The sequence below is a fragment of the Homarus americanus genome, unplaced genomic scaffold (genome assembly GCF_018991925.1).
Source record: "Homarus americanus isolate GMGI-L3 unplaced genomic scaffold, GMGI_Hamer_2.0 scaffold33468, whole genome shotgun sequence".
Taxonomy (NCBI): Eukaryota; Metazoa; Arthropoda; class Malacostraca; order Decapoda; family Nephropidae; genus Homarus; species Homarus americanus.
Genome location: NW_024714177.1, coordinates 9,146,150 through 9,167,476, shown reverse-complemented (window position 1 = coordinate 9,167,476; position 21,327 = coordinate 9,146,150). Strand labels below are relative to the sequence as shown.

The following is a 21,327-nucleotide window of genomic DNA, read 5'->3' as shown; positions in this document are numbered from 1 at the left end:
ATTCCTTTCTTTATTCCTATGTCATGTTTAAGTTTTCTGGTCATCCACCTTGGCTCATTCTTATTTGACCTAATTTTTCTGTATGGTATATTTTGTTCTTGTGCTTTATGTAGTATACTGGTGAATATATTATAGTCATGATCAATTGTTGTGTCATCTATGACCTCACCACTTCCTACTGGGAACTGACGTGACTGTTCCCAGGTGACCTCACCTAGGTACCTTCTTAACCCCTGATACATCTCAAGGCTCACATCTTAAGGTTCACATCAAGAGTCACATCTCAAGGTTCACATCAAGGGTCACATCTCAAGGTTCACGTCAGGGGTGATATAAAACGAATAAATGTTATCAGGTAAAAGTTAATTCTCTGGCCCCTTGAGGTGAGTGTTGTGGTGGGGAAGGGGTTATGATAACACTTGTGATAGTATGTGTTTCTCTGGGTTGGCGATAGTGACTTGAAGTTTACCAGGAAATTAATGCCCCTCTTTTGACTTCTATCTCTTGCCCCCTGACTTATGCCTCTTGCCCCTTATCTTCTGCTTCTTGCCCCTGTCTTTTAACTCTTGCCCTTGTCTTATGTGCCGTCTCCTACCCCGCATCCTGCCCCCTGCCCCAACCTCCTGTTCCTTATCCTATTCTTCCACCCCTTGCCCAACCTCCTGGCGCTTATCCACCCTTCTACCCCATACCCTACCTCCTACCCGTTGCCCAACCTCTCATCCCCTGCCCTACCTTATACCCCGTCCCCTGCCCTACCTCATACCCCGTCCCCTGCCCTACCTCCCTATCCCTCCCTACCTTATACCTAAACCCTACCTACCCAAACCTCCTACCCCTTGCCTAACCTCCTACCCCCTCCTACCCCTTGCCCAACCCTTGCCCAACCTCCCAACCTTGCCCAACCTCCAATCCCTTGCCCAACCTCCTACCCTTGCCTTACCTTTTGCCTCTTGCCCCTCCTGCCCCTTGCCCCTACCTCCTACCCTTAACCCTACCTGCTATTTCCTACCTTTTGCCCTTGCCCAACCTCTTACCCCATGTCCAACCTCTTATCCCTTGCCCCTCCTCCCCTTGCCCCCCTCCTGCCCCTTGCCCCCCCTCCTGCCCTTGCCCAACCTCCTGCCCCTTGCCCAACCTCCTACTCCTTGCCCAACCTCCTACCTTGCCCTACCTCCTTTGCCCAACCTCCTCCCCTTGCCCTACCTCCCCTACCCCTTGCCCAATCTCCTGCCCCTTGCCCTACCTCCTACCCCTTGCCCAACCTCCTACTCCTGCCCAACCTCCTACCCCTTGCCCCAACCTCCTACCTTGCCCACCTCCCACCTGCCCCCACACCTCCTGCCCCTTGCCCCTACCTCCTGCCTTGCCCAACCTCCTACTCCTTGCCCACCTCCTACCCCTGCCTGCCCCCAACCTCCCCCCTTGCCCACCTCCTACCCCTCTACCTCCCAACCCCTTGCCCAACCTCCTACCTCCTACCCCTTGCCCAACCTCCTACCCCTTGCCCACCTCCTGCCCCTACCTGCCCAACCTCCTGCCCCTTGCACTACCTCCTGCCCATTGCCCCTACCTCCTGCCTTGCCCTACCTCCCTGCCCCCTTGCCCAACCTCCTACTCCTTGCCCAACCTCCTACCCCTTGCCCTACCTCCTACCCCTTGCCCAACCTCCTCCCCTTGCCTACATCCTACCCCTTGCCCAACCTCCTGCCCACCCTTGCCCAACCTCCTACTCCTTGCCCAACCTCCTCCCTTGTCCCAACCTCCTGCCCCTTGCCCTACCTCCTGCCCCTTGCCCTACCTCCTGCCCCTTGCCCTACCTCCTGCCCCTTTCCCCTGCTTGATATGTGACCGGTGGAGGAGATACAAACCCCCAGAGAGATAAGACCCCAGTTGATGGCGGGAGGCGGCATGGTACAGTGGCTGGGTGGCTGGATTGGATGGATGGATGGATGGATGGATGGATGGATAAGAGGGTAGATAGATGGATGGATGGATGGATAAGAGGATGGATGGATGGATAAGAGGGTAGATGGATGGATGGATGGATGAATACGAGGGTAGATAGATGGATGGATGGATGGATAAGAGGGTAGATAGATGGATGGATGGATGGATGGATGGATGAATGAGAGGGTGGACTGATGGATGGATGGATGGGTGGATAGACGAATAAATGGGTAGATAGATAAATTAATGGGTGGATTGATGGATGGATGGATTGCTTGATGTTTGAATAGTTAGAATGGATATGAGGTAGATAAATATGTGGCAATTTTTTCTGATGAAAAAAAGGAAAGATGGACAATATCTATCTATCTATCTATCTATCTATCTATCTATCTATCACTAATATAATTATCATCATTACCCCGACAACAACCACAAGTCCCCGTTAACCCCCACCACAACCCTTACTGCAACCACATTCCTCATCATCCCAACTACAACCACAACCACAATCATGCCATATCAACCCTCCATCACAACTACAACCACATTCCCATAACTCCTCACCACAACCACACACCAGTGACAGCAAGCGGTGAAGTGCCAGATTACAATGTAGGAAAAAAATCGGTTCTGAGAATGTTTGTTTTGTGGTTTAAGATTTAGACAAAAAAAACACTTTACTAGGAAATGGTTTGACGTCTTTTGTTCATATTATGTGTTGTTGTGAGTGCTGGTGATCAAGTGGTGTAGGTAGAGAGAGAGAGGGAGAGAAGGAGAGGGAAGGAGGAAGGAGGAGAAAAAGAGGGAGAGGGAAGTACGGGGAAAGGAAGAAACGAGAGACTACAGGGAGAGAAGGGGATTGGAGGAGGGTGAAGAGAAGGAGGGGGTAAGGGAAGTAGGGGGAAAGGGAAGGAGGGAAAAGGAAAGAGGGGAAAAGGAAGGAGGGGGAGGGAGGGAAGTTGATGGAGAGGGAAGGAAGCAAAGAGAGACAGAGAGAGAGAAGGAGGGATGAAGGTAGGCAGGGATAGAGGGAAAGGGAAGGAGGAAGGTAGGGAGGGAAAGTGATGGAGAGGGAAGGAGGTACTCTGTAGGGAGGGAAGGAGGGAGAAAGGGAGGGAAGAAGGTAAGGAAGCAGGGAATTGGGTAGAAAACGAGAGAACTAGAGACGGGAGGAGGAATAGAGGGAGGGGAGAAAAGAGAGAACGAGGGAGGAAGGTAGGGAGAGAAGGAGAGAGCTAGAGAGAAAAGGAGTGAGGTAGAGAGAGAGAATGAGGGAGAGAGAGTGGGAGGAAGGTAGGTAAGGAATGAGGGAGAAAGGTAAGGTAGAAGGTAGGTAGGGAAGTGGAGAATGAAGGAGCTACAGGAGCATGGTAAAGAGAGGGAATGAGGGAGAGAGGGGGGTGTAGGCAGGGCGGGAGGGAGGGTAGGAGGGAGAGAGGGGGAGGGGTGTAGGCAGGGCGGGAGGGAGGGAAGGAGGGAGAACCTAACCAAATCTCAAAGTGTCCATTACCACCCACGATCTACACGGCCAGGCAATAGACAACCTCCCTAGACCAGCATCCGCCAATAGGGTCGGCGGAATATGAAATAAGGCCCTTAAGACACCCATATATGGGACAGGGTAGGATGTCTAGTCCCTGTACCGACAGACAATAACTAACCCATGACACAACCCAAACACACTATTAGCTTAGCTCTATGATCGCTCTCTCTGGTGTTTAGAACAGTATAGTATGGGTCCAGAATGTGAAAGGTTTGTACGTGGAAGGTTTAGTGAAGCTTCTATTTAACGGACTGTATAGAGAAAAGTCCGTTATATCGAGGGTCCATTAGATGTAAAACCTCCATATAACGGACTGTGTAGAGAGGAAAGTCCGTTATATCGAGGGTCCATTAGATGTAAAGCCCCAATCTAACGGATTCATATGGAGAGACAAGTGCATTATATGGAGGTTTCACTGTTAGTCAGGAGTGAAGATGTAAAGCCTGTATTTAATTAATTGACTTGATTTAAAGCGTAAAAATGCATGCCCAGATAACAGCGGTAAAGTTAACACTGAGATTCTCCATAAACAAGATCCGTTCACTTTGCATCAGTCAAGGGGAAAAATATATAATTTATACAGATAATCCTTAGAGGGATAATCTGCTGTTATTTTCTCTCCAAACTCTAGTGTTAGGTGAACGTTTATAATTACGGTTCTCTCGATATTATTTATGTACTATTTCTAGATATAATTTTATTTTCTCTTATATACTTCGATAATTAACTCGACAAAGATAGCATCATCATCCTTACATCTTGAGCCACGAGGACTATCCATTCCAGGAGCCTTTATTCAGACGTCGTGTTGTTTATGTTATTGTGGGCGGTTATTATCAACTCCAGAAAGACAGACGTGTTAAAGATCAAGTATCACCCTGGCAACACTCCTGTCACCACCGACGGTATATCACGAGCGAGTTGGTGGATGTATAGGATGTAACGCAACAGGTGGAAACGAACTCACTTTTTTCTAGCGCATGTTGGTAAGGGTAAAAAACACGGAACTTCTTCATTCTAGTGATATGAATAATGACGTGAATAACCGTCTTGGTACACAGTGGAGTCTCAATAGCCACATGCTGATTATCCTCCCTGACTGATTTCTATGCTGGGAGGCTTTACGGTGGTCAATTCTAGGAGGCTTGTGATAGAGAGTTTGACTCATCTGTAGACTAGACACCCCAGCTGTATTTACCTGGAGATTAATCACTCTAATGCTACCTGGGGGATTTAGATTAGGTACGATTAGGTACGATTAGGTTATTTTAGGTACGGTTAGGTTACGTACGGTAACGTTAGGTTCGATTAGGTTAGGTTAGGTTTCGTTAGAGTAGGTTATATATAGTTTAGTATAGTTAAGTTAGGTCAGGTTTGGTTTGGTTGGGTTAAGTTGGGTCAGGTTAGATTTAGTTTGGTTAGGTTACGTTACGTTTGGACAGTTTTGCGTGTGAATGGTTAATCTCTTGGTAACATAATCTGGGGTATCAATTTTTCTGGTGATCCCTTCCTTCCTCTGTGAATTATATTTTCCAACAGATAAAAACCAACGTCGAGTCACTTCGTAAAATGAAGAATTCGGTGATCTTTTTCGTCTCTTGTCGATTGTTGTATCTTTTGGTCGAGCTCCTGGGCGGCCACCTCTCTGAATCTTCGCTCGTGTTATAGAGAACTCAAAATATACATCCGGGTTAAGTTATCTTGCCAACCTTCCTGCAGACGTTAGCCGTAACACTGTTGTCAGGGTTTCATGCATTATCCACACTCCCGGAGCATACACAACTATGAAGGCTGCCGATGGTACCTTAGAGACAAAAGAGAAAATACATTTGATACTGACTTTCTATTTGATGGGAAAAATACATTACATAAAAAACGCGTATGATAAGATGAACCAATTTTCATGAGTTTTAGTGACGATTGTTTACACGTGTTAGTTACTCGATACATAGTCATAAGTCAGTCGTTTGTTCAGGTAATATCTCTTTGTTTTACAAGATATATAACCCTTTACATATTATTTCAATGCCCAATATCAATTTTGTCTTCGTAAATACAGGAAAATGACTTTTTTCTTTTTATCTGAATGTCAAGAGCAAATAATTGCCTTTGTAAACATGTCTCTTACCACTAAAGTTTTCATTCTTGTTTCATTATCAAGTATTACCCATCTGCCATAACTAAATATACCTCTTATTTTTATTTTTTCACTCTTGAACACTTCTACACAGCGTTACTCAGAACACGGAGCGTTCCCTGGCAGAATTAACCCAATCTTATCTTGTTGGTTCTGAGTAAGACCTCCCGCAGATACTGAACCAAGCACATGATACTGTTCCGGGAACCTATCGGGAGGTAGGGGCCTCCTGCATCCCTCCTTCCTGAATAATTAGTAGTAGGTAAGGTTGCAGTACTCCCTCCTAAGTAACTAGTAAGTAAAGCTGCTTTCCTCCCTCTTGGGTAACTCGTAGATAAGGTTGTGTCCCTCCCTCCTGAGTAACTAGTTGATAAGGTTGCGTCCCTCCCTCCTGAGTAACTAGTAAGTAAGGTTGCAGTACTCCCTCCTAAGTAACTTGTAGATAAGGACACGTCCCTCCCTCTTGGGTAACAGGAACTTGCAGGATAGGATGACGGTGTTTGAAGATTCAGTAGATTAGAAAAACGGAAAGAAGGAACTAGCAAAGATTAGAAAATTCAATCGTGACGGAATGGACGGATTAAAAATACGATTCATGAGTAATTTATGGATTAGGATGAAGGGTTTTGAGGAATAGGTCGATTAGACAAACGAATTAGAGGAACTGGTACAGATTAGAAATACGAACTAAGTGGGTTAGAAAAAACATAGGATCAACTTAATGATTAGAAAGATTCATTTAAATAACTTAATAAACAAAGAATATAAAAACACCGATTAGCAGCAACGGATCAGAAAGGGGGGTAGGTGGATTAAACTGTGTGTATGGTAGATTAGGAGATTCAAAAGACTATTTTTGTGTCTTAGAAAGAGAGATTAGTCAAAACAGTTAGAATTAGTAACGTCATAAGAGAACTGATGGATTAGTGACTTGGATTAGTAGAAATTGGTAAATTGGATTAGGAAATTAGGAAGAAGTCCAAAGGGGTAGATAAATATGGGAATAATACACAAAAGAACCGATAAATTAAGAAATACAAAAAAAAATAATATGTTAGGAGAAGTAATAAAATATCCAAAAATGTCATTAGAAGTGGTTTACTAAGACGAATCGATAACGAAAGGAATAGGAGGATAAGAAAATAAGATAAATATACAGTAGACTGCTTGATGAAAACGGTTAAAAAATAATTGATAAAATGAGAACCGCATGACAAGAAATACGTATAAAAAACAAATATTAAACAGACAAATTGCACTCCCTACAAATAAAAATAATTGTGAGATATTTGACAGCCTACAGGAACGTAACTTAACCTAGCCTCAACGTAACCAAACCTAGCCTCATCTAACTTAACCTAACTTAATCTAATCTATATATTCTGTGGATTTAATGTGGACACTAAGTTCGGTTGTCATTGTGTTTACTTAAATTTGGGGGAAATTTTGTCGCCTAGGTAGACTTGAGCTTTGAACCCGTGAAAAAGGTGTCTGGCCTGCCCATGCTCTTCGTAGGGTGGACTTAGGCTTGAACCCCTAAGAATCATGACATGACATAAGGGCTAGTGACGGGGAATGGAGGTTCAGGGAAGAATAAATGGAGGATTGAAGTGAGTTTTAGAATGAGAGGAAAGGTGCAGTGGCTTAAACACCTTTCCAGTTATTTCCTATAGACTCGTTTCACTTCACCCATCGAAGCTCTCCCCCACGTCTGTCACAGTGGCGCCACGCAATTATATCAGTTTCCTTGAGCTCAATACTGCATTAGTGTATTGCATTTCAAATTTGGAGTTTTACTTCAGTATTCTCAAAGTTCTGGTTAAATACTGGCGCAAGTAGACGATTTCATATGATTTTTAGCAATGGGTTGAATAAAAAAATGATTGATTAATTATTTACCTGGGAACAGATATGCTTTAGCCTCCTCATCTCGGGTAAGGTACACCTTCCGAAGCCCCACTCATTCCTCTCCCCGTCCTTGACTTTATCTTGCTCTAAAATCTCTGGAAGAAGGCTGGCTGGCTCCTCACACTACATGTTTAGTATTCATTGATGACGTAAATACGTTGCGTGTCTTATACTATGTTTGGATAATGACCTCATACAGTGGACCAGTTGACGTGGTATACGAGGAAAACATTGAATAAGCTAAATATGGACAATTAAGTGAGTATTCCTCATAGAGAACATTTCTATTGGCCTGTATCATTCCCAATAATGTTGTTTATCATATAAATACGATAATTAATACTCTGAAATATTCGCACCTTGGATAATTCGAGGAACCTTATAAGTGCATCAGGGATCAAGGGATCACTCACTGGCCTTCTGTTCATAGCAGTAAACACTAATAATATTCCCGGTAACTGTAGTTGTCTGTACATATTATCCACCTGGTTAACATAGGCTCAATCACTAGTACTGTATAATGTTTAAAAAGACAAACAATTACATTGGGAATCTACCCTAATTAAATGCGTTTTGTTGACGTCATTTCGGAGACAACGAAACGTACTTGACCTTTGTGAATCCGGACCGTGGATTGTCATTCTCACCTACTAAGACCATGACGATTAAGCCACGTCACTCATACACACAATTGGTTTGTCTTCGATTATACCTTCAGTGTTGTTGTTATTACAGGGGTGTGTATCTTTCTCGAAAACCCGTGTCCAGTCGCCGGTGAGACACAATGTTTACCAAAAGGCTTGAGAGGTGTGTGTGTAGGGGGCGGGGGTTACTTGCAGGACTGTCCATCAGGTTGCTCTCCAGTCGCCAGTCTGTCGAGCTCCTATTGCAACCAGTCAACTGCCGGCTATCATAAAGGTGCTTCAACACTCCACTCGCCAGTCTTTCCATTTCCAGACCTGGCCAGACAAAAAACGGTTACCTAAGCTAATAGTTTCAATTCACCAGTCTACATAAATATTAAAATCACAACCTTCGCCTGCAGTCACCATTCTCTCGCTCTTTGATCTGACCATTCAGTTAGTGGCTCTGATAAAGCCACTCAAGAGTTACCAGTCTATTGCCCTCTTGTACCAACTAGTCAACTGTCGGTTACCACAGAGCAGCTTAAACACTCATATCACCAGTCTGTCCACCTGTACCAACCAGTCAACTGTTGGCTATCACAGACCATTTGAACATTCCAGTCACCAGTCTATCGAGTTCCTGTCACCCTTAGCCTAATACTCCCACGAAAAAGGCACCTGATTAATTCACAATATTGATCTCAGTTTGTTTATACCAGCAGCACGGAGACAAAAGACGATCACTTTTTTTATTTACTTCCTTTACAGGTACACAAAGGAAGTGTGTGTGTGTGTGTGTGTGTGTGTGTGCTTATTTAACTAATCCTTTTTATTTTATTTGTCTCTAAAATAATTAAAACAAATAATCGTCACCTATACTGTAGATTTTTCTTTATATATAATCATTGTTTTCCCATTTCCTCCATTTCTGTTATTCTTTCATTCATTATTTTTAATTTATATTCTCCATTACATGTTTGTAATTTCTTAAATCCTTAACTATATTATGAAATGATCAACAATTTTATTATTCTATTTTCTTTGAACTAGAAGAAAAATATATTAGAAATTATGACAAGAGAAAACATATCTAATTCACAGAACGGAAATTTAATTATTTTGTTTTCCAAGAAACTGACACTAAATAACAGAAAACGATAATAAACACTGAATGAGGATAAGCTTATTTATAGCGAAAAAAAATCCCTTTAAAGGAGATTATACAAATTTAATGAAGAGGATTATACACAATAGGTATTTTGGTTCTCCGCTTAAAAAAAAAATCTAATTAGGTTTCACACAAAGTTTTAATTAATGAATATTGTCGGGTCACGCAAGTAGCCGCCACTCTCCTTCAAGCGGTGGTTGGTGTATGTTGACTAGCTGCATGGGCCCCAGTTATAATAGGCCCTCGTCTTAAAGGGACCCATGAAGACATACGGCTATATTAAGACTGACGAATCCAATTAAGACCTACCCCAAATAGACGCATTAATAGTAATAGAATTAAAATAAAATTTTCTCGCGCGTTTTCTCGTGTTTCGTGAGGTACGGAGAAAATGTAAATACTTAATAACTTATACTATAATGGTATATGATTGTTGTAATTAGTGTTGCTTGTGTTTTTTCTTTATTTTGTATTTAGGTTTTCATTTAATAATTAATGTATTTCTTCATTTGTTTGTGTTTGTTTAGTCATTATTATTTTACTTTTCGTTTGCGAGTTTCTTTATTTCTTGTTTATTTCGTATTTGTGTACCTGTACCGTCTTCTATATTTTATTATTCATTATGTCTATTTTGTTTACTTATTCTAATTAATCCACTTGTTTATTGTTGTTTGTATGTTTTCTTAATTGCTTACATCTATTCATTCATCTATTCACTTGTTTATTCATTTATCTATACATTTATTCATTAAGCTATTTATCAGTTTTTTCTCTCTGCACATTTACGTATCCACATTTATTATTCATATTTATTTATTCATCTATCTAGTTATCTAATTTATTCACTAATCGCTTATTTATCATCACACCCATTTATGCATATTATCAGAATTTCTCTATTTCTTTCTTTATCACTGTTTTTTTTCCCGGTTTGGTTATTTGCCTGGTGAGTGTACTCTTAGCAGAACGCAGTTTGTCAACGTACAGTATTGCTGTCTTCCACGAAATGTGTTTCTACGAAGTGTCATTCTGTGTGCTCGTTAGGGTTTGTCTATGGTGTGTGTGGGGTGAGGGGTGTAGTGTGTGTGGGGGATGGGTGAGGGGTGTAGTGTGTGTGTGGGGTGGGTGGGGTGTGGTGTGTGTGTGTGGGGGATGGGTGGGGGTGTGGTGTGTGTGGGGATGGGTGGGGGTGTAGTGTGTGTGGGGATGGGTGAAGGGTGTGTGTGTGTGTGTGGGGGGATGGGTGGGGGGTGTAGTGTGTGTGTGTGGGGGGGGATGGGTGGGGGTGAGTGTGTGTGGGGGATGGGTGAGTGGTGTGTGTGTGTGTGGGGGGATGGGTGAAGGGTGTAATGTGTGTGTGGGGATGGGTGAAGGGTGTAGTGTGTGTAGGGGGGGGAGAGGTGGGGGTGTAGTGTGTGTGGGGATGGGTGAAGGGTGTAATGTGTGTGTGTGGGGATGGGTGAGGGTGTAGTGTGTGTGTGGGGGAAAAGGTGTGGGGGAGTGTGGTTTAGTGTGTGAGGGTGTGTATGTGTGTGGGGGATGGGTGAAGGGTGTGGTGTGTGTGGGGGGATGGGTGGGGGGTGTGGTGTGTGTGGGGGTGGGTGAAGGGTGTGTGTGTGGGTGAGGGTGTGAGTGTGTGTGGGGGGATGCAGGTGTGTAGTGTGTGTGTGTGGGGGGGATGTGGTGTAGTGTGTGTGGGGATGTGGTGTAGTGTGTGTGGTGGTGATGTGGTGTGTGTGTGTGTGGTGTGTGTGTGGGGGGATGTGGTGTAGTATGAGGGTGTGGTGTGTGTGGGGATGTGTGTGTAATATGGAGGGGGTGTGTGTGTGGGGGCATGGGTGTAGTATGTGAGAGGGTGTGTGTGGGGGGATGTGGTGGGGGTGGTGTGTGTGGGGGATGGGTGAGGTGTAGTGTGTGTGTGGGGATGGGTGAGGAGTGTAGTGTGTGTGTGGGTGAGGGATGAGTGAGGGTTGTGGTGTGTGGGGGGGTGGGTGGGGGGTGTGTGTGTGGGGAGGATGTGGTGTAGTGTGTGTGTGTGTGTTGTGTGTGTGTGCTTTGTACCCAAGAATGTTTATTTATGATATGCGTGACCTGTAAGTATAAGTTTGTGTTTGTGTGTGTGTGTCAGACTGGTACACAAGGAGGAGTGTTGAAGTGGCGCGCTCCCTTCCCCTTCCCTCCAACCCTTCCTCTCCCGTCCCCTTGAGAGGTGTAAAGCCCCGTCTACGCTATCAGTTTCCACCTGTGGTGTCCGAGCACGCTACTCATACGTTTCGAAGCATGGTGACGAAGCACGGTAGAGACCGCTGACCAGCAGTTTGGCCGTTCACACGTATACTGACTTCAGCCAGTGAGCATTAACGGCACTAAGTCCCATTGGAGCAACGTCACAAGTGGAGTTCCCCAAGGCTCAGTACTTGGACCATTATTATTTATTATATACATAAACGACATAGATATCGGCATAGACAGCAACATAAGTAAATTTGCTGATGACACTAAAATAGGACCTGTTATTAAATCTGATGAGGACTCAGCAAAACTACAGGAAGATCTAAACAAATTTTTCGAATGGTCTGAAAAATGGCAGATGAAATTCAACGTGGACAAATGTAAAGTACTCAGTATAGGAGATGTAAACAGGGAAACCAGATACCAGATGAACAATGATGCCATAGAGAAATCCTACTGCGAGAGAGATTTAGGAGTAATGATAAGTAGGAACCTTAAGCCAAGTAAACAATGTGTTTTTGCTCGTAACAAGGCTAATAAAGTACTTGGGTTCATACAAAGGAGTGTTAGTTACAAGACTAGCGAGGTCATCCTAAAACTGTATCTTGCTCTTGTGAGACCACACCTGGATTACGCAGTTCAGTTCTGGTCACCGTATTACAGAATGGATATAGAATCATTGGAAAGAATTCAGAGGAGAATGACAAGACTAATCCCGGGCATTAGGAACCTTGAGTATAGAGACAGGTTAAAGCATCTTAATTTGCACTCCCTCGAGAGACGTAGAGCGAGGGGCGACCTGATTGAGGTGTATAAGTGGAAGTCAGGGCTAAACAAAGGGACATTACAAAGGTACTCAAACTATCCAACCAGGAGCGAACTCGTAACAATGGTTTTAAATTAGACAAATTTAGATTTAGGCGTGAAATAGGTAAACACTGGTTTGGAAACAGAGTAGTGGATGAATGGAACAAGTTACCAAATATCATCATTAACTCGAATACGCTGAATAGCTTCAAACATAGGTTGGATGCTTATATGAGCAATAGGGGTTGGGTGTAAACGGGACTGTCTAGTATGGGCCAATAGGCCCGCTGCAGTTTCCTCCATTCTTATGTTCTTATGTTCTTATGTGTGTGGGTGGCTGCTCCCAGTGTAGGTAAGGCAATGGCTCCTAGACCCAATCGTCGCCGCTAAGCAGCGCTATTACAGAGTATGTGTTCTGACCGCCTCTCTTGTGATAAAAAGAAGTGTAGACAACGCAAAACATGGGTGAAACAGCGGCTCTTAGACAAAAATAGATGAAGCTATAATCAAATATTCAGTGAACTGAAACTTGGTGAGGCAAATGATGTCAGGCACTACATTCGTATGTCAACAAACATGTATCAATTCCTACTTGGTAGAGTAACCCCTCTAACTGCAAAGGTTAACACGCACATGCGAGGCTCGATCGGTACAGGGGCACGACTGGAAGCTACACTACAGTACCTAGCTCTACTTCTTTGATGAGACCACCATCTTCAGTTCCTTCTTGTACTGGCTACGCAGGGTGTTTATTTTTTCTTTACCATGCCATGCATGCATTTGGGATTCAGTGCGTTAACATACAGGTATAAGTGATCATATGCTATGGTTTTCTTATTTCTCTTCTTGTAGGCCTCGCATTTTACATGCCACAAACAGGGATGATCCCTATACTTCTCGATTAAATGTAATGCGAAGTTTTTTGTCCATTCAAATGGAACCTCATTAAGTGACTCCTGTGGCGCAAGAGTAGGGGCAGGAGGGTCAGCGACAACATCCATCCTTGGCTCTGAATGGTAACGTACTGGCGCTCAGTGTTGTCGGATAATATACAAGTAGACCATAGGAACCTGTGACATGATAGACGACTTAATAATATACAGTAGATACTGTATAACGAGGTAAATCAGGGAGATTTTCAGGCCATTTTCTCGATAATTTTGAACATTCTGGTAATATCCTACTATATTTCCCATAACTCGAAACCTCTGGTATAAAGCTAAAATGTCTGGTGAAACCCAGACTCTTCTGGCCGCCTGGCAACACTGCTGTAGCCGTAGGTGTCAGGTGACCACGCACGAAAATATCGCTAGCTCATGAACTACCTCGTTCAGGGGTGGTGCTTCGGTTGCTCACGTCTACACGTTCATTTTCCGGGTACTCACCGTTACTATGCTCGAACACCACAGGTGGGAACTGATAGTGTAGACGGGGCTTAAGGAGCCAAAACACCTGTCTAGTAGGGCTCGTTTACACGATCAGTCTCGGATCATGTTTTCGAAGCATGGTAACGAAGCCTTGCCCGGGCAGTGATCGTGTAGACGGCAACACTGAACCACCAACCCTTCCCGGGCAGTTACGTGCGGAAGCCTAATAGTTGCGTGGCCACCTACGTGGGTCCCTGCCACTAAGGGCTCGTTTACACGATCAGTTACCACGTATGGTGGTCGCGCACGCCTCGGATCAGTGGCGAAACATGGAGTCGGAGCAGGGTACTGACCACTGTTTAGTGGACGGTGTGTTTACACGGAACTGCCATACCGTCGTTACCGGTCAGTGTGTGGTAGACTGCTGGGCAAGAGGTTCATGGCTCCCAGACGGACGAGTCGGCGACGGACGGCTGCACTGTTGTGTGTGTTGGCCGCTAGCATGATACTAAAGAAAAAAGCAAGAAAACGGACTGCGTGGGTGAAAAACTGGTTAAGGAGCAAATCGTGTGGTACTATAACCAAATATTTGCTGAAATGCAGCGTGAGGACACACAGGACGTGCAACGATACATCCGCATGACCCCTGAAATGTACAACACACTCTTGGATAAAATACGTCCACATACTTCCGGGACGGATACAAATATGAGGGACTCTATAAGTGGCAGGAACCCACGTAGGTGGCCACGCAACTATTAGGCTCCCACACGTAACTGCCCGGGAAGGGTTGGTGGTTCAGTGTTGCCGTCTACACGATCACTGCCCGAGCACGACTTTTTTACCACGCTTCGAAAACATGCTCCGAGACTGATCGTGTAAACGAACCCTAAGAAGGAAGGGTAACTATAAACTGCGTCTTCGGGCTCTGTTACACTTAGAGTAATACTAACATCACTCTTGGACAGACCTCAGTTATGGTCAGTAGTACAGTATGAACACCACGTAATATGCTCAGGTCAAAAGAAAAATTAACTGGTCTATGAACTAATGTCGATAATTCAAGTGTTCCCAAAACTCTTGATATTTTAGATATCAGATGCAGGTGTTAGCTTAGTGTCTGTATACAGGTGTTTTCTTTATGTCTGTATACAGGTGTTAGCTTACAGTGTCTATATACAAGTGTTAGATTACAGTGTCTATATACGGGTGTTAGCTTACAGTGTCTGTATACAGGTGTTATCTTATAGTGTCTGTATGCAGGTGTTTGCTTACAGTGTCTGTATGCAGGTGTTAACTTATAGTGTCTGTATACAGGTGTTAGCTTAGTGTCTGTGTACAAGTGTTAGCTTACAGTGTCTGTACGTGTTAGCTTATCTAGTTGATGCCAAAGGTGGATACCACAGTTATCAGTTTCCTGTTTCCCGTTAGTCTTAGATGCTGTTTTCTGTCAAACACACACCTCCGTATCAAAACTCCTTAGCACCACCACACCTCAGCACCACCACACCTCAGCACCACCACACCTCAGCACCACAACACCTCACGACCACAACAATTCAGCACCACAACACATCAACACCTCAGCACCTCAACACCTCAGCACACCAACACCTCAGCACACCAACATCTCAGCACCACAACACCTCAGCACCACAACACCTCATCGCCACAACACCTCAGCACCACAACACCTCACGACCACAACACCTCAGCACCACAACACCTCAGGCACCATCATGTGTCGTGTGTGTGTGTGTCTGTAAGGGATGCGTCGTGTGTGTGTGTTCGTATCATGTGTCGTGTGTGTGTGTGTGTGTGTGTCTTGTATCATGTGTCGTGTGTGTGTGTGTGTGTGTGTGTGTGTGTGTGTCTTTGTATCATGTGTCGTGTGTGTGTGTCTTTGTATCATGTGTCGTGTGTGTTTGCATCATGTGTCGTGTGTGTGGTGTCTGTATGATGCGTCGCGGTTCGGTATCATGCGTGTCGTGGTGGTGTGCGGTCTGAGATCATGTGTCGTGTGTGTGTGTGTGTGTGTGTGTGTGTGTGTGTGTGTGTGTCTTGTATTCATGTGTCGTGTGTGTGTGTGTCTTCAGATCATGTGTCGTGTGTGTGTGTGTGTGTCTTGCATCATGTGTTGTGTGTGTGTGTGTGTCTTGTATCATGTGTCGTGTGTGTGTGTCTTGTATCATGTGTCGTGTGTGTGTGTTTTGTATCATGTGTCGTGTGTGTGTGTGTGTGTCTTGTATCATGTGTCGTGTGTGTGTGTGTGTCTTTGTATCATGTGTCGTGTGTGTGTGTGTGTGTCTTTGTATCATGTGTCGTGTGTGTGTGTTCTTGTAATGTGTCGTGTGTGTGTGTTCCTATCATGTCGTGTGTGGGGTTCTCAGAATATTGTGTCGTGTGTGTGTGTGTGTGTGTGTGTGTGTGTGTGTGTGTGTGTGTGTGTTCAGACCATGTGTGTCGTGTGTGTGTGTCTTGCATCATGTCGTGTGTGTGTGTCTTGTATCATGTGTCGTGTGTGTGTGTGTGTGTCTTGTAATCATGTGTCGTGTGTGTGTTCAGACGCGTGTCGTGTGTGTGTCTTGTATCATGTGTCGTGTGCGTGTAAGGTTCATCATGTGTCGTGTGTGTGTGTGTGTGTGTTCTGGTATCATGTGTCGTGTGTGTGTGTGTGTCTTGTATCATGTCGTGTGTGTATCATGTGTCGTGTGTGTGTCTTGTATCATGTGTCGTGTGTGTGTGTCTTGTATCATTGTGTCGTGTGTGTGTGTCTTGTATCATTTGTCGTGTGTGTGTGTGTGTGTGTGTGTGTGTGTGTGTCTTGTATCATGTGTCGTGTGTGTGTGTGTGTGTGTGTCTTGTATCATGTGTCGTGTGTGTGTGTGTCTTGTATCATGTGTCGTGTGTGTGTGTGTGTGTGTGTGTGTGTGTGTCTTGTATCATGTGTCGTGTGTGTGTGTGTGTGTGTGTGTGTGTGTGTGTGTTCTTGTATCATGTGTCGTGTGTGTGTGTGTGTGTGTGTTCTTGTATCATGTGTCGTGTGTGTGTGTGTGTGTGTGTGTGTGTGTGTTCTTGTATCATGTGTCGTGTGTGTGTGTGTGTGTGTGTGTGTCTTGTATCATGTGTCGTGTGTGTGTGTCTTGTATCATGTGTGTGTGTGTGTGTGTCTTGTATCATGTGTCGTGTGTGTGTGTGTGTGTGTGTGTGTGTCTTGTATCATGTGTCGTGTGTGTGTGTGTGTGTGTGTGTGTGTGTCTTGGTGTCGTGTGTGTGTGTGTGTGTGTGTGTGTGTGTCTTGTATCATGTGTCGTGTGTGTGTGTGTCTCTGTCATGTGTCGTGTGTGTGTGTGTCTTGTATCATGTGTCGTGTGTGTGTGTGTGTGTGTGTGTGTGTGTGTCTTGTATCATGTGTCGTGTGTGTGTCCTGTATACAAAATATATATCCGTGTATGTGTGTGTTTGTATGGTCACTTGTTTGTGTATGAGTGTTGGTGTATGGCTTAATGGTGATTGGTGTTAAAAGCATAAATTCTTAGATCCAGCAGAGTGTGACAACGTATGGTAGAGGTGTGGTGGTAGGTTGGGGGAGGGAGGTGGAGAGGTCACAGGTGGTGATAGGTGAGAGGGGTTGATGTGGCAGGTGGTGGTAGGTGAGAGGGGGTTGATGTGGCAGGTGGTGGTAGGTTGGGAGGGGAGGTGGAGGCCAGTGGGTGATAGGTGAGAGGGGGTGATGTGGGCAGGTGGTGGTAGGTTGGGAGGGAGGGAGGGGTCACAGGTGGTGATAGGTGAGAGGGGTTGATGTGGCAGGTGGTGGTAGGTGAGAGGGGTTGATGTGCAGGTAGGTTGGGGAGGGGAGGTGGAGGGGTCACAGGTGGTGATAGGTGAGAGGGGGTTGATGTGGCAGGTGGTGGTAGGTGAGGGGAGGGAGTGACAGGTGATGATAGGTGAGGGAGAGAGTGGCAGGTGGTGGGAGATTAGAGGAGGTGGTGACGGGTGAGGGGAAGGAGTGGCAGTTGGTGATAGGTGAGGGGAGGGATTGACAGGTGGTGATAATGTGAGGTGGAGGGGGTGTGACAGGTGTGTGGGAGGTGGTGACAGGTGAGGAGGTGTGACAGGTGGTGGGAGGTTAGGGAAGGTGGTGACAGGTGGTGGTACGTGAGGGGAGAGGTGTGACAGATGGGGATAGGTGAGTGGAGGGCGTGACAGGTGGTGGTAAGTGTGAGGTGGACAGGTGATGGTAGGTTAGGGGACAGGAGTAGCAGGTGGTGGCAGGTGAGAGGGAGGAGGAGCAGGTGGTGGCAGGTGAGAGGAAGGTAGGATGGGTGGGGAGAGGGGATGACAGGTGGTGATAGGTGGGGGAGGATTGACAGGTGGTGATAATGTGTGGTGGGGGTGGACAGGTGTGTGGGAGGTACAGGTGAGGGGAGGTGTACAGGTGGTGGGAGGGAAGGACAGGTGGTGGTACGTGAGGGAGAGGTGTGACAGATGGGGATAGGTGGTGAGGGCGTGACAGGTGGTGGTAAGTGTGAGGTGGGACAGATGGTAGGTTAGGGACAGGAGGGAGAGGTGGTGGCAGGTGAGAGGAGAGGGAGAGGCAGGTGGTGGCAGGTGAGAGGAAGGTAAGGATGGGTGGGTAGGATGACAGGTGGTGACGGTGATGGTAGGTATTGATCCTGTGTTTGTCCAGGTGGGAGGGCCTCATCCTCCTCCCCACCACCACCACCTCCCCTCATCCCAGGTGCCAGCAGTCACTTCCGACCACACACACACACACACACACACACCTCGCACCTAAGGGTCACGCGTTCTTTGTGAATCTTTTATTTTACTATATTATGTACTGTGGTAGTGATGAAGTATGTATGGTCAAGTGAGCCTGTAGTATATATTTTAAACATCATCATAATTACTATCACCACCACTACCGCCATCATCATCATCATTACCACCATCATCACCGCCACTACCGCCATCATTATCATTACCATCACCACCACTACCGCCATCACCATCATCACCATCATCATCACCACCATCACCACCACTACCACCATCACCGCCATCACCATCATCACCACCATCACCACCACTACCACCATCACCGCCATCACCATCATTACCACCATCACCACCACTACCGCCATCACCATCATCACCATCATCATCACCACTACCACCATCACCGCCATCACCATCATCACCACCACTACCACACCATCACCGCCATCACCATCATTACCACCATTACCACCATCACCACCACTACCACCATCACCATCATTACCACCATCACCATCATTACCACCATTACCATCATTACCACCATCACCACCATCACAATCATTACCACCATCTCCACCATTACCACCATTACCACCATCACCATCATTACCACCATCGCCACCATTACCATCAATACCACCATTACCATCATTACCATAATTACCACCATCACCACCATCACTATCATTACCACCATCACCACCACTACCACCATCACCAACACTACCACCATCACCACCATCATCGTCATCATCATCATTACCACCACCATTACTTACACAAAGTTGAGACACAACATCGCCTTCTGCCACCCTGACGAATTGTTCCCTTCGGCATCCCAACACCCACATACCCGCCCAAACGGCTGACTACTCACAGACCTTACCTGAAACACACGTACATAACCTACAGATTGAAAACAACATCATACAGACGATCTACATTGATGGCTCTCTCAACGCTGCCTGGGGGAGGCCTGGAAGTGTTGCTAAGTGCCATTGTGATTCATCCTCACGGTAATAAACTAGATGAAAGTAGTCTGATTAAATAACTTGCTTCCACTCTACAAATTGTACTATTTGTCATACTCACAGCCATCAGACTGGTAGACGTCTCCAACACAGACAGTCTCATCATCACAGACTCCCCAGCCTCACTACTTGCTCTTAATTAACACCCTCAAGTCAGAGTCTCATTCAATTGTCTCTGAAGCCAGACACAAAAATGTGTGCCTTGTTGCCGAGTGTCAAGATCAAGCTGCAGTGGATCCCCTCTCACATGTGTAGGTCACAGTGAGTCACAGTGAACACAGTACTTGATGCCCAGCTAAACTCGCACCTAACAAAGACACTGTTGTTGAATACAATCTTGGTCTGTCAAACTGAACCCTAAAATCCGTAATCAAAAAAGAACTTGTTGGTGAATTAGTAGCAAGCAGACAAGTGTAAACAGGCATCAGTTAATCCATTGTTTACCATGATGATATGTATCAAGTAAAACATGTACATGGAGCAAGTATTACAAGTTGCTGTAACTGCTAGACTATAGGGTTGGGATATCAGTACTGTATACCCGTAGCAGTACTGTATGTCCCTCGTGTAAAGTGTACGGCCAGACACACAGTATGACCACACACCCGAGCACTTACGTCCTAGACCGTGAGATTATAGAATCTTTTACAGACAGGTCCAGTCGCACTGTGCGTGTAATGACACAGCACTATATCTCTAATGGCAAGGTAGCTGCAATATTAAGACTGTTGCGCCGAGTAGCTAAGTCAACTTTTATGTGCTGAACTAAACAAGAAAATGTACTGGTAATACTCTGTAACATTCAGGCCCACAATATCCTGACCACTGGGATCTGTTATATATACCTGTACATCATGAGTGACCTCTGTAATTATTATGGCTGTTCAGCTCACTGGATGGGTAAGGGATGCACAATGAACTAGCAGTTGCCCGCTGTGAAATTCAATTTCAATTAAATTCATCAATCAATAGTATCACCATCACTACCACCACCTATACCATCACCACCACCCATCACCAACCACCCATCACCAACCACCATCAACCACTACCACCCGTTACCAACCACCACCACCACAACCTTACCTTCATAGAGACGAATTCCCACAGGTTATATAGTAGAATTGTAGGCCTAAGGAACACGCAAGACGCTCTTCTCTGTAAATAAATCCAACGTATTCTCTTGGTTCCTGGTGAAAGAAGAAAGAATACAATAAATGCGTTTCTTTCATCTACCCGTACGTGTGTGTCATATATGGATGTTTATTTCACAGCAGTACACGTGTGTGTGAGATGATTTATGTTTACCTGTTAAGTGACGATGATGCTAGAGGCGAGGCGAGGAGAGAGGTGAGGAAGGCAGGAGGAGGTGAGAGAGAGTGAAGAGGTGAGGAGGGACTTGAGAGAGGCAAGGAAGGATGAGAGTGTAGAGATGAGGAGAGACTTGAGAGTGAAAGGGGTGAGGGAAGGAAGGAGGGAGGGATGGGTTGATTGAGGGAAGGAGGGCGGTGAAGGAGATGTCGCCAACAGTCATCTCTTAACACCTGAAAGATGTAACGGGTGTGTTGTACAGACCTTCCTCTCCCCAACTTCCTCCACCCCTTTCTTGGTGCGCAGAAGTGTACAGTACTTGCGAAATGCGGTGGAGAGGGGAGGAATCCTCAGTGGTTGGTCCGTTCGTTTGTTTGTTTTCTTGTTTCGATATCAAAGTAATATTTCAAAGGCAAAAAATGTGGACATGATTGTGACCAAGTTTTATTTCGTTTTCTT

The 21,327-nt window shown here is 45.4% G+C and overlaps 1 protein-coding gene and 1 long non-coding RNA gene across 2 annotated transcripts in view; both read right to left on the bottom strand.

Annotated features, from left to right (window-relative positions):
* Positions 1-21,327, bottom strand: part of LOC121876138 (astacin-like metalloprotease toxin 1) — a 37,258-nt gene that overhangs the window by 11,231 nt on the left and 4,700 nt on the right. The gene's annotated exons all lie outside the window — the stretch shown is intronic.
* LOC121878059 lies at positions 4,757-20,950 on the bottom strand. Its single transcript, XR_006091095.1, has 3 exons — positions 20,866-20,950; positions 20,644-20,747; positions 4,757-5,300 (listed from the first exon to the last, which is right to left on the bottom strand). It is a non-coding gene; the product is annotated as an uncharacterized LOC121878059 (long non-coding RNA).